The sequence below is a fragment of the Parasteatoda tepidariorum genome, chromosome 10 (assembly GCF_982258835.1).
Source record: "Parasteatoda tepidariorum strain Cologne lab strain chromosome 10, Ptep-v5.0, whole genome shotgun sequence".
In the NCBI taxonomy this organism is placed as follows: domain Eukaryota; kingdom Metazoa; phylum Arthropoda; class Arachnida; order Araneae; family Theridiidae; genus Parasteatoda; species Parasteatoda tepidariorum.
The window spans coordinates 55,193,588-55,205,907 of NC_141764.1; the positions used below are offsets into that span (position 1 = coordinate 55,193,588).

The 12,320-nt window shown below is 25.1% G+C and overlaps 1 long non-coding RNA gene and 1 other non-coding gene across 2 annotated transcripts; both read right to left on the reverse strand.

Annotated features, from left to right (window-relative positions):
* Positions 1-4,571: 4,571 nt before the first annotated feature.
* Positions 4,572-4,690, reverse strand: LOC122270003 (5S ribosomal RNA). The gene has a single exon (XR_006225534.1). It is a non-coding gene; the product is annotated as a 5S ribosomal RNA (ribosomal RNA).
* A 2,215-nt stretch (positions 4,691-6,905) lies between these two features.
* LOC147802937 (uncharacterized) lies at positions 6,906-9,702 on the reverse strand. Its single transcript, XR_015429806.1, has 2 exons — positions 9,393-9,702; positions 6,906-7,433 (listed from the first exon to the last, which is right to left on the reverse strand). It is a non-coding gene; the product is annotated as an uncharacterized LOC147802937 (long non-coding RNA).
* Between the last annotated feature and the right edge of the window lie 2,618 nt (positions 9,703-12,320).

Sequence of the window (12,320 nt, forward strand, 5' to 3'; positions counted from 1 at the left end):
AATGATTACACGGAGCATTTGACAGATTTTAAATTTTCAAATCGTTTAATGTGGGTTTAGCCAAAACTCCTTAGTTAATTTAACTTCTTTTTTTTAAAATTCAGCTTCAAAACGTAAAATAATAGTTTAATTAGGTGTTCAATATGTACTTTAGAAATATGTACGGAGAATATATGTACCTCTGTTTTCGTGAAATTTCGTATCAGTGCAATATTTAAACATAAATAAATGGAATTAACAGATATCACATTTAAAATGAAGACAATAACGTGGAATACTATGTTTAGAAAAAGGCTTATGTTATAAAGATAGTCAAAAATGGTTCTTAAAATGGTCTATTGGTAAGTGGGTCTTATACAAATGGACAAATTTAAATAATTCTATAATGAGAAAAATATTTCATCTACTTATCTGAAATTAGATGATTTAATTGAAACTGGATTAGAAAATAGGTGTATATTTACTTTAAATAGCAATGTAAGTAATGAAACGTAACTTAGTGGTTTGGATAAATAATGCGCTTACTGCATAAAATAAGTTTTTAATAAATTTGTTCACAATTATAAATGATAAAACCGTTACAAACACCCCAAATCAGATATTATCTGTCTATACCACATTAAAAGTAAATATATAAAATCGTTTGTCAACAAATTAGTTTTTACTAAACAAAACACAGAGCTGTGGTTCCTTGATTAAGAAGAGATTACTTTTTTTGGTTATTATAACCATAAAATTAATCAAAGTAATAAAGATTTTTTTCCCAGTGAACTATTTCATCATCTCTTATTTAACAGAATTTTTCTCTATTTGTTTATCTTTTCTTAAAATAATTCTTTGTTATTATTATACTGTCTTAATTATTCTTTATTGTTTTCCTAAGTTGTTTAACTGTCCAGATGAGGGAAACTTAACTCTGTATCCCTTGATTTGAAAGTTATGCCCCGATATTACCTCATTACGCATCATTTCATGATGAACATATTAACAATTAAAAAAATATCACATATTAAAGTGTATAGCTTTTTAATATTACAATTAAAAGATAACATTACATGAAATAACATTATTATATAAAATGGAAAAAATAATAAGCATTAATGTATACAATATTTATGTGACTAGAGTAAATATCATAAATGCGTATCATTTGAATTTTGAATTATAAACAGTGTTATGTAAAAAAGGAAAAACTTTTAACAAACCTGATAATCGATACAAATAAGCTATGACTAAATCTGTCACATTTTTATCTAATAAGTTTTATTCAATAAAACTTTTTTTGATCGATACGTTGATTATTAAGCATAAAGTCATAATTATGGTGATTATTTATATGACATTATGCTTAATAATCATCATAAATTTGCCAGTTACGTTTACATTGTGCCAGTTATATTATTGCGCATTTGTAAAATTGTGTTCTTACATATTTGCGCCCACATATATTTATGACGAAATAAATATATTAAAAAAAGTTTTAATATTTTTTGTTAATATATAAAGACTAATTCATAATGTTTTTGGTTGATTCCACTTTCTTCTTTGGCCAAAATAGGGCTTGTCGTAAAATATAGAAATCTCGCCTAATAGTCACCTTTCCTATTACAAACAGTCTTTTGGAGTTTAACACCAGTTTTTATAGTAAACATAAATTAAACAAATTTCTAAAAAATTGTAGATTGTAGAAGTTGCAATGGTACTTATAATAAGTAAGTATAAATTTTACTATAAAAATCGAAAACGAAATGTGTAAACCATAATCTGTGTTAATGTAATAAAACATTTTTAAATGTTCCATTTTTTTCATTTTGATTTAGAATTATGTTTATAGTAAAATAAAAAAAAGGAATTGTGTAATAATCATGAGAGTCAGTGAGTGAAACGATCAAAATTTAGAACAAATCTCATATGGTATCCTAAAACTGGATATTATTAATCAGATATAAACAAATAAAATCTACAGTTCTGTGGTTTTCTTAAATTTAAAACACAGAACTAAAACTGTTTCCAGATGAAAATAACGTAAAATGCATTGTTAAATTCTAAAAAAAAATTGTGCTATCATTTTATTAATGAATTATTAAATACAAATAGAATATTCTATGACATTTATAGCATCCATTTTAAGCAAGAAATTAAATTAATATAGAAACTATGTAAATATATAATAAAAACAAGTTCTTTTTAAGTTATGAAGAAATAAAAATTTGTAAAATAATTAAATGAATAAAGTCTCTGTATTGTAAACTTTTGTTTTTGATGAAATAATGATGACAGATAAAGTGTATACTATATTTATTTAACTTCATAAATGAGTGTTTATCATTCAGAATGATGTTATCTCACATAAATTTAAGAAGCCATAACAATGGGTTGCATTTTTTAATTTAAAATAATATATGTTGAAACGGTAAGAATCAATCATATTTTATCAATTTATAATTCGAAATTTTTCGTACATTTCGAAAGATGAAAGACAAATGGATATATGTGATGTATTTTATATAGAGTAGTTGCTTTCGAGTTGAAAACACGACAGATATAATTTTCTTTCTGTAATTTTGCAACCAAAGTTATTTCTATATTGTACTTAAAATTGTACTTAAACAATCAAATTGTACTTAAACAATCACAATATTTTTGTAGATCTTCAACTCTTATTGCTAATTAAGCATGTATTGTCAATTTCTTCGATTTCGTTGTATTTTAATCAGTTTAGTTTTTAGAATTTTGCAATGCTGGGAAGACAAATCAATTACTTATTGACAACATTTATAGTATTGGAAATCAAAGATAAAATTCAAAATGATTTTAATATGGTATATTAATAAAGTTGCTATTTTTTGTTAATAATTTGATGGAAAACCAAAAATTTCTTTTACTTGTTTCAAAATTATAAAAAGCTTAAAATAGTTTTAAAAAAAAACATTTTACAGTTTCTATATACTAATAAAAACGCCATGCAAATAGCAGGCATGATTCCAAACAATGCGATGCCCCATGTCACAGTGAGAAAAATACTAAAAAGTACGGGACAACATGCATAAGATGCTAGAAAAATCAGCTTACTCTCCATTTTATTGAAAATTTTAAAGTCATTATTTCATCAGAATTAAAAAGTTTCTCCAAGGTAATATTGAACTATAAAAATTTATAATTTATAAATAAAAGTTTGAAAGTTTGAAAAATTTATCGGATGTAACTATTATGATATGAAAACATAAGATTACGTCCGCATATCATATAAAAAATGATATTTTACATCATAACTTTTATTATTTCGCTAATTTTATTTATCAACTGATATGTTGAAATTCCTTTTAAAATATGTATTAAAAATTATAACAACAAAATTTGAAGATGGAGTGTTGCACAAATATATACCTACTAATTTTTCTAGAAATATATATATTAATATTTTTCCTTTGACAACTGTATGCTAAAGTTAATGTGGTGCAGTTCTTTTTTTCATCCTGAATGATGTATTTATTACAATTTCAACAGTGCTTGCTAAGTAACCATAAGGAGCAACGTTTTTAAAATCTCTCATTTTGTCTTAAAGTTAATTTTTTCTCCGTCACCTCAGCTACTGAATTGCAGTTGCCCTCACGAGGAGCCATTCTTCCTTCATAATTTATTCTTTCACTGGTTCCTTACTTTCTCCTAATGCACTTCCTATGTTTTCTCTAGTTTTGGCGAAATTGAATCGGAAGATGGCAGCACGGAAAAACTCCTAAAGGATATCCCAGTATGTATACATTTTACTTAATATTTTCAAATTAAAATTTAAGAAATCCTACTTTTGCACTTTGTAAGTGAGCACTAGAGCATTGTGGAATGTAATAAATAAATCATTTTGTATAAAAGAAAATTTGTAACACATTAAATTTGACTTATGATAGTAAAAGAAAGTAATTGCTCTTATTTTACTGGAAACAAAAAGTGGTAGGTATCATATTATAGGTTTTCATATTATTTTTAAATTGCAACTCAATATGTAAACTATTGAATAAAATAAAGAAAAAAACGAAAGTAAAATTCAAAAATATAACTCTTTTTTTATGATATGCATGCGTAAACTTATGGACACATAACATAAAAGTTACATCTGATAAATTGTTCAACATTTCGAAGACATGAATAGGTTTATAGTTATTGTAACTAACTATTGAGATTCACTTTTTATTCCGATAAAAAATTAATTTTCTGTAATATGAAGTAGAGAGTCTTTTTTGACATCACATGTATGTATCTCCATAATCTTACGATGATATGGGCTCATCGGATTGTTTTAACTTATAATTTTTATTTGTATTGCAGTTTTGTCAGTATATGGAAACAATAGAATATTTTTTTATTAAACTATATTTCATTTTTAATAACTTTTTAATCCAGTTAAAGAAATTATTTACTTTAAAAGTCCAGAGTACTAGATATTTAAGAAGCAAAAGAAAAGATCAAGAAAGGTCAACGAATATATTGCTATAGGAAAAAAAAGATTTGTTGAACAATCAATTTGTTGAATTTGTTATTGTGTAACAATTAATAAAAATAAAATTAAAAAGGTATGCCAACGGCACGCGGTGTTCCCAGGTGGTCACCCTCCCAAGTACTGACCGCGCCCGATGATGCTTGACTTCGGTGATCGGATGAGAACCGGTATTTTCATCATGGTATGGCCGTTGACATTCATTGTACAATTCAGTTTCTTTAAGAACTTCATTTCGAAAAAAAATCCGACATCTATTATGTGATATTAAAATCAATTAAAATCAGTAAAGTTCGAATTAAACTTTATTTTCAAATGATAATTTCTCAATTGTATTCAGAAAGATGTAATTTCAGGCAAAAAAATCAAATTTTTAAAAATTCACATTGTCTTAGTACACATTTTTTGCACAATTTAATTGCATCGTTTGAACGATTCCCAAGTAGCACCGAATATTAGCTAACATCAGAAAATAGGTAAAATCTAACGTTATCTTGCACAACTTCTAATATTAGAAAGATACAAAAGGTCGCTGTTTGCTCAGCCTTATATAACATTAGATTCTATGCAAACTAATATTATCTAGCGTTCGCCATATTATTATTTTGCATTAGTTTTGATGCTATATAATATTAGATTTTGTATTTTCTGATATTAATTTGCTTTGCTTTTTATTTTTTTGGAGTAAGCAAGAGGAAGATATGGATGGTAGTAGAATAATTCGGCGATATAATTTTACTTAATTTTCTGTATTGTTGTGAAGCACTAAAACATATGCACTAAACAATAGTTTTATGTCATTCCATGCATTATTTACATAGCAATACAGAAATACTAAATAAAGTTATATTAGCAAATTCTGCTTCCTTCCATTTTTCTCCTCTTTACTCCAAAGTATATCTTATGTTCAGCTGATTTTTTTGAATATTTCGAACTTAATTAGGAAATATTTTATTGCAACTTTTATTGATATTTTTTTTTCCTTCATACAATGGGTTTTAAAGCAAATTTTATATCACTAATAATTTTCAAGTCTTAAAATTTAAAATGCACTCTCAATTTAAAAAAAGAATGAGACTATTTTATCAAAACCTCAATTGAATTTGTTAGTTTGTAATATATATATATATATGTATTAAAATTTGTAATTTAAGCCATTTGTAATTTTACAATTATCAATCATTATTTATATTCTGAAATTGTAAATTAAGAAAACCACACTACATAATTGCTAAGTTAAATTTACATTTGAATTGAGTTGAAAATTTACCTTAACTTTTTTTTCTACTAGTATATAACTAAGTTATTCATTTCCAAAAATATTAAAATAAAATTATATCTCAAATTTTTAAATTGTTATTTTTTGTAATAACTGACACAATGAAAAAAATTGAAAAATATTCAAATTACTTACTTGCATAAATTATTTCACTTCTATCACTGAAATTAAACAGAGAAATACTTACGTAACTTTATCCTTTTAGAATCTGAAATTTTACTTACGAAACACTAGAAACAAAACCTAAAGGCACCTGTAGAAATATTATCAGAGAGTGGAAACAAAAAAAGCTTCTATGAATTTTAATTAAAAAATTTGCAATTATTTTTTGTAATGTAAAAATAATTTTACATTGGGACATCAGAAATTTTTAACAATTCAATAATTAGTTAAAGGTACTATGTACTTTTATTTACTTAAAGTTTAGATAACATTTATATGTCAAAACCAAAAAAAAATTAGTAAATATTGAATTTTATCAGAATTAAATTTTAACAAACATTTAATTGCATACAAGAATGAGACGAAAAAACATAACATACTTTTTTACTATAAGTTACTTTTGTATTGATCCAAATTTGACTGCCATCAGTTACTTTTTAAAAACCTTGCTATCACAAAATTTTTCTTTAAAATCAACTAATTCATTGTTTGTATTTGGCTGATTAGAGTTTATGCTTCATGAACATAGTAAAAACAAACATAACATTATAGGCAAATGTCTTGAATGGCAAATGCAATTCTACACGTTTTTACAAAGAATATACAAGACCTTTAAGATGAAAGTTTAAGCAATATTCTTTTAGGAATTTTAATCATAATATAAATGTTATTCAGTCAAAAGAACTTTTCACGATTATAATTATTTTACAATAATATGATTTTAAGCATGATAAAAATAAAAAAGCATAAATTCTTGTCTCAAATTTCAAATAAATAATTATGAGAAAATTTCCAAAATTAAAATAATAAACTCAATGTTGATAATGAAAATCCTCAAGAGTTTCAGTAATACTTTAAAATCAGCTTTAAAAAAAAATTGCTTCCGATATCATACCAAAAGATTAAAGAAAAAACAAATTTTAAATATTCAACTGTTACAGTAATTAAGGAAAAAGAAATCCATAATAAATATAACTATTTCACAGCATAATACTTTTATTTAAAAACAAAACACACTGTAATATAAATTTCATCCAATTGTAAATGCAATACATTACCTTCATTGTTCAAAATTAACGTTGACAACCTTGTGGTAAAACAGAAATTAAAAATACTTAATTGTTATTAAATAAAATAATTTTCTTTTCATAACTTTAAACTGTTTGATACAGTTTGAGTTCCAATTGTTAGTCTATATTTGCTTGAAAATATATTTCCAAGTGGTCGTTAAATGCTTTTATGAAAAATTCAGCAACAGTTTTCGTATGCACCACAAAAAAACAGGGACGAACTTCACAATTTTCCCTCTTTCTCGAAACTTCAATATGACAGCATCTTTCTTCAACATGATGACTTAAATGGCAGATTTAAAGTGGTCCTTGCTGAATAATCACTGTTAAAATCATTCGCAGTAAGAATCGAACTTAAAATTCCATCAGAGTGTGCCATTTCCATTTGTAGTGTCTTAATAGTAGATTTCCTTGAAGATGAAAAGTTATACTAAAATTTAAAAAGAAAATACATCAGATTTATCAATGGAAAAAAAAATTAAAACTATTAACATTGAATATTTATTTGAAACTTTATTTATTTAATTTGAAAATGCTTTTCAGAAATTGTAATATCCTTTACAACGAAATTAAATGGTTTAATTCCAGTATTGATACCAGCGTAAAAAAAATTTCTCCAGTGTCACACAAAAAATAACACTGTGAGAAGGAGATCAACAAAAAGAATTTAGCTGATAAGCACTCCCAAGCAAACTATCATATATTTAAAAAAAAAATCAAATTGCAAAACCTTTCAACTTCTTTTATTTGAACAGAAAATAACTACTCGCTATGTGGCAAATCAACAGAAAGAGAGCCAAAAAATATTAAATAAACAAATGCTTATTTTAAAAATCGTATAAGTACATAAATGTAAAAAGATACTATGAAAATTCAAAATCATCAATTTATGGTAGAAAAAAACATGTAGAAGGAGAATTCTTTAACAATTCACATATTTCAAAGTTGTAATATTATTATATCTATATGTATTAATCATATTTTGCCCCTCCCCCAAATATGTTTACATAACGTTCTTTAAAAGTCATTATGCATAATATTTATTTTTTATTGTTTAGTTAAATTTTAAATCTCAGATTATATCTAATAGACATTTATTTAAAAACTTTATTGAACAATAATTAATTATCAGACATATTAAAACTTTATTAAACAATAATTAATTATTATTGTAATAATTATTTAATAAATATTTATTAAACTAAAAGAAACATTACAGAACAGGATAAACTCGAAAGGTATAACTCCGGGCAAACATATACATATTTTTTTTTATTAAATTGCAAGTTTAAAATCTATTTGGCGATTGCAGTTGGCGGGACAGATCACGATACTGAAATATCCCCAAGAAATTTAAATTAAATTTTTAATTCTTTTTTTTTTACAATATTTTAGACATGAAATTTTATTACGGTAACAATATTGTTTGTATTGAATGTTAAATATTCCAGAATGCAATGGTTTGAACTGAGCTAAAAATAGCAGATCATTAATTTTCTAATTGTTTTAACTTGGCTAATTTGTTTACAGACAACTATTTTTAATCTTTTTCATTGTTGCAGAAAAACTTTGTCAGGATCGAATTACTTAGCAAACATTGTTTTACAAGCATATTTTGAACCAATTAAATTACTTATTATTTATATTTAAAAAAGTGGTGAAAAATGTTAAATAAACAATTGCTTATTTTCTTCCATTGTATAATTTAAAATTTGATTAACGTAAAAGAACATCAATGTAAAAAGATACTATGAGAATTCAAAATCATCAATTCATGGTTGAAAAAATCATATAGAAAGAGAATTCTCTAACAATTCACATAATTCAAAGTCGTAAATATATAAAATATAGTTCGCCCCTTTCCCCAAATATTTTGACATAGCATTCTTTAAAAGTCAGTATGCATACCCAACATTTGTCAAATATTTTTTTTCTTATAGTTTAACTAAAGTTTTACAGCATTAGATTATTTCTAACAGGAATTTATTTGACAAATATAATTTAAAGCTCTACATTCACCATGTTGAATAGACCAAATTATTGCTTATTTTTTAATCATAGTCTATAATTAAAGAAAAATGCTTAATTGATTGAAATTTTAATATGCATGCATATAATATAGCATGAAATTTTAATATGCTAACAATATTGTTTGTATTAAACTTTAAACATTTTACAATATAATGGTTTTAACTGCGCTAAAAGTAGCAGATTATACATATATATTTCTTATTTAACACGGCTAATTTATTTACAGACCATTACTTTTGTCTTTTTCATTTTTGCAGAAAAACAGTGCTTATTACTTACAGCTAGACAATACGTTTCAACAAAGAAGTCAACAACTACGAGTGAACAATAATGATCACAATATAAAATATTTACTGACCTTATTGAATACAGGATCAATAAATTAATTCTTATTCAGCGGTAAAGTTTATTAAGTAGGTACACTGCTGTATGTTTCTACAACATCTACAATCTCAAACACATCGTGCTTTAAATTACTTTTCTAGCTGATTTTTAACTCAAGGAAAAAACATTACCTACGATACTAATTTATCAGGTAACTATCATTGACATTTATAAAGTTTACAAAAAACTACTAAATTATAAATACCTTAAATAGTAGAAACGAAAGCTCATGAGCGGAAACAAGATCGCCATCTTGTCGTCTTGTAAACAAGCAGAAGGAGTTACAACTCAACATAAACAGTTGAAAAAGTTTTTCGAGTTTAATCATTCGCAAACTACCACTAATATTATCTGCCATAAAATAGCATTGGCTGAAAATGATATTTTAAGTAATATTTAATTTATCGTTTTCTTTCATAAATAAATGTTTATTTATTAATAATATGGGATAACCTTTCGCAAAAATGTGGCGTTGGACGAAAATTAGTGAAATAGATGATAATTTTGAAAGTTCGAATGTTAGATCGAATACTATTTAATTTTATATAATATTAGCTCTAATATTAGAAGATAGGATTCAATAGTATAGCGTTTTCTAGCACGGCAGTATTATATTGCATCTTTCTAATATTAGATCATATCTTTTTGCTACCTGGGTTTTTTCATTCCGTACTGACAACGAATGAGAAAAATAAAACTTCTCGAATACAATTTCATAAAAAATAATAAAATTGAATTACTTTGATTTCTCTTTTAAAGTTACCAATAAAGAAAATTTTCAAATCAGAAAAATTTAATTTTAAATATTTTTTTATTTTAAATGAAAGATTTTCATTTGTCTTCGATAAAATGTAACCCATTGCAACTCTTTATGTATGCAGCTTTTTTAGAGCATTAAAATAGTCAAAAACTGTCGAAACAGAAGATTGCATTGCATTTGTTATTAGAAACAGTGTTACTAATAAGAACATAATTATAGCGATCATATTCCGAAAGGGTGATAAATAAATATTGGATAATAAAAAAGTAATGAAAAAGGAATAAAGAAATATTGGAAACCTAAACAAAATACTTTAATAGTTTTTATTAGTGTTCTGCTGATTACAAATAAAGAAACGTTACAGAACTTAGTGCGAAAACACTAGATTGTTACCTCGTTATTTATTTATTTACTGAGAATGCCAGCAGATTTACATAACAGACTTTCATAAATGTGGTTTCTATTTTGTTAAAAAATGAAAAACGTTTCTTAAACTATTCAATCTGAATACATTCTTCTTCTTCTTCAAAGTTGAACAATTTCAAATTTATTTGCAGCTTTATCTCTCTAAAAGACATATAAAAGCTTAGAATTTGTGTATTTGTCATATAACAAAAAAGTAAGCAATTTAGTATTATAAACGCATATGTCCTTATTGTGAATTATAATTCATTAAAACTGCAAATATACATTTTAGGAAAATCATGATAGTGCTAGATAGCAGCACTATGATGTGAGACATATAAGACATTTATTCCATGACTGTTTTGCAGATGGCACCACTAAAGGTAACGTCCTGTAAAAATTAAAACAATTTTAAGTCTCTTTCTACTGAAAATACTGTATTTCTATATTTTATAAAATATTAAAAATGTTAACATTTGACTGATTAACAAATACTTTTGTTTGAGATTCAGTTTAAGGATCACAAATGCTGTCAATCCACGATTTTCAAAAATGATTCAAAAGCTGGATATATGCACAAATAACACCCATCAATTTTCTGATTTAAGTTTTTAAAAATAATTGTTTCTGCCTGTGGATTTAGAATTGCATTTGTTGGAATTCTACCAAATTTTTTTTATTTATTTTTACTTCATTTTGTCTATTTAATTTGAATTGCAATCACTTCCTGAAAAATAGTATTTATTTAAGATTTAAAATATAATTTACATAAAAATACGTGTTTTCCCTTGCAAAATTTCGAATAAGTAAATAAGTCTAAAAAATTTAAGTACCTAAAACTACCTAGTACGTTATCAACCAGTTTTCGTTTAATACAAAAAACATCAATGCTCGTAATTTTTGTACGTTATATTTTAGTAAGAATAATTACATACTAGAGATTAGTTTAAAGTATTGATGAGGGAAATAATAATAAGCTTTCAAGTTTTTTTCGTGTTATCGTTCTTGTACAGCACGTAAAACATATTTTCATTTTCAATAATTTATTATCAATGTCCATTATGCTAAAGAATGCAGTTTTCCCAATTAATTCGAATAAAGATTTCATTAATTTATTTTTCAACTATAGTTGCCTTTCTTAGAACTGTGTTCAATACATGGGCATACTAATCTGAACTATCAAATATCTATGAAAGCAAAAATATCTATTTGATATTAATAAAACTTTTTCTCATGTTTAAAAGTCTAAACAACGGAGATGGCTTTTTGTTGCTAGTTTGTTTCTTAAGCCGACTAATTATTTAATAATTTTCCATAACTTGTTTTAACTATAACCAGTAAACCATTGAACTTTTCAGCAGCTGGAAATTTTTAATACTTGCTTTTGCAATCTGTGCCTTGTTGATTGCTTTAAAGAAGATGGCTACGCTGTATGTTTCTCATCTCATGCCAGCAAGAAACATCTCTCATATGCAATATCAGATAGTCGCATTTACGATAACCTATTATGTATTTATTACGTTAAATTATTTTGTTTCTTTTCGTTCCATCTATTTTCGTTTTGATTTCTTTTTTCTTTTCTTTGATAATTAATTTTTGTCATGACTATGTGATCTAAAATATAGTAATCTGAAATAAGCAAACCTTTCATTAGATATTTTTACTTTTACTTTTATTTATTTTGTGTTGGTGTACTAAATTTGAAGAGTTGCCCATTATCAAGTAACGAAAACAAAA